This window comes from Penaeus japonicus, unplaced genomic scaffold (assembly GCF_977035675.1).
Source record: "Penaeus japonicus unplaced genomic scaffold, GWHDUDI00000001_assembly GWHDUDI00000011, whole genome shotgun sequence".
Classification (NCBI taxonomy): domain Eukaryota; kingdom Metazoa; phylum Arthropoda; class Malacostraca; order Decapoda; family Penaeidae; genus Penaeus; species Penaeus japonicus.
This window is the reverse complement of record NW_028234413.1, coordinates 13,286,892-13,289,391: the sequence shown is the minus strand read 5'-3', so window position 1 is coordinate 13,289,391 and position 2,500 is coordinate 13,286,892.

Sequence of the window (2,500 nt, the reverse complement as noted above, 5' to 3'; positions counted from 1 at the left end):
ACAAAATACATCTTCATTATTTGCAACTTCCAGAGATCATAACATAAACAATATTAATGATAAACAGGTTAAAACGAGTAAATATTTTATTTGATTATTCATCTTATTATACAACAATATGAATAAAACACAAGTAATTGTTGTCTGTAACTCTTTAGCAAAGACAAGAGAAAGATTGAGAGAGAGAGAAAGAGAGAGAGAGAGAGAGAGAGAGAGAGAGAGAGAGAGAGAGAGAGAGAGAGAGAGAGAGAGAGAGAGAAAAGAAAGAGTCATAGAAAGAGCAAGAGACATAGAAAGAGAAAGAGACGTAGAAAGAGAAAAAGAAAAGGAGAGAGAAAGAAATACGAAAAAAAGAAAAAGAAGATATAACTCTTCAGTAAAATAGTTAAACTGTTTCTCTCGTTCCAGTCACCCTCTAGCGTTGTCTATTATTCAGACTTGTTTTTCTGAAGTAATCTTAAATGCAAAAGCTCTTTTCCTGTGCATATAAATGTTTCTTTAGATAAGAATTGTGCCACCTGTGTACGCCTTAAACTTCCTCCTGTGTCTGAGTGTTTGTTATCCTGTTTCCATGTGTGTCGATCCTTTGCATTCATTTTGTTGTATTTACATATCTTATTCATTTCGTGCATTTATTCATCTATTTATTGTTGACTTTCCACGATTCAGTTGCTCTTGTTCTTATATTTTCTTAGTATTTTCACAAGACGTCTTTTTTTTTTTTTTTTTTTTTTTGACTTCCTCACTATCCTTTCTCCTTTCTGTTTCTCTCTCTCTCTCTCTCTGAGGAACATTATATATAGTTTGTCTTCAGCACTTTAGCAAAAGTCAAATACAAATTCTTGCTTTATTAAAGGTGAAAGTGCCAATAGCGCAAGTAATAAATACGGTTGGCGACGTGCGGCTGGCTGGACATCCTGGCGCTGGCCTGACCTTGCCCGGCTTTGTCGCTGTGTTTTCTTCGGTTGTGGAGGGGAAGAGGTAAGTCAGTGAGAGCGACCAGTGAGAGGTCGAGTGTGAGACGGCTGGTTATAAATACCACTGACCTCGCTCGGGCTGGGCTAAGAATATATACTTGGCTTCCTTTCCTTCTTCTAAGATGGTCTGCACCTTCTTCCTGCGAGTGCCACCTGGCCACCCACGGCGGTTCCATCGAAGTACCTGGGGTATCTGCCCCTTCTAACCATGTCTTTGGTTGATACTTGGTTAGCATGGAACCACGTGAGTGGCTGCCGTGTCACGGTTTATGACATTACAGATGGTGCTTACCCTTTTTTTTTTTTTTTTTTTTTTTACCTTTTTTTATGCTTGCTTTCGCTGGCAGAAGAAGTCGCCCGTGCTGCCACGCCAGCTTCGGTAATTACATTAAATGTATATATTTATATCTTCGGCAGTTTACTGTCCTTACACAAATAGTGGTAAATCAGATATTCGAAAGCCCAATGCACAATTCATATGAACGGCACCCCGCAGCTCTCCACGGTATCAACTGATAAATAAATACCATGCTCCTTCCACTGCCCAGTTTCTATATGGCTCATCATACCACACACACTATACCACGAGGCAAAAGGCAAGGGTAGGGCAAGGAAAAGGGGGTGGGGGAGGGATGGTCCCACTGCACTTTAGCCTTCGCTGGACCAGAGGGGCTGATTTTCTGAGCTTGTGTTATTGCAGGATTAGTCATATATGTATGAGATAGGAATATTCATTAGGTTATGTGTTAGTATGTTGAAATTTGGTTCTCAACGATATGATGTGATTCGCTATCCATATATTCATATCTATATAACATCCCTTCGCGTTATCCTCTGCTGCTACTTCTTCCTCACTTTCTCTTTTCCGATGTGTATAGGTACCTATAAAAAAGGTAGATCCAATTTTCATAAATTCAATTTTCTTTTTTCTTTTTTCTTTTTTTGCGTTCGAAGGTTACGGTGCAGGTGGGGTTGGTGTTATCATCGAAGTATTGGAAAACTTAATTTGAAACATGTTTACAGTTAGATACATCTAGGATGCATACACTGACACAAATACAAGCGCACTCACACACCCTAAAAATATGGAAATTGAATATGAACACACACACAGTATATTATCTTCCTTCTTTTCTTAATTTTTCTCACCATGTTATAAGTCGGGTTTTCTATGTCACTTTTGAATATTTTAATACTGATACATACAATTACTTTGATGAATACGTTCGATAAAAAAAAATCCTAAATCGAAGAAAGAAGAAACAGAGAAGAAAAAGAATGATTATATATACATAATATATCTGGTATTCGTTTTGCTATCAAAATACATCGAACTATCATTCTTTACTCCTATAACGAATGCAAATGCCAATGAAGGCTAATACGGACGAGTGCCTTCCGTACTCACTACTTGAAAAAACGATATGATTGTACATTCAGGAAAATTATCGTATAATTAAGGCTAATGTTATTCCGCCAATATAGAGTCCTTCCAAAAGTTGTAATTCCCTATTAACATGATG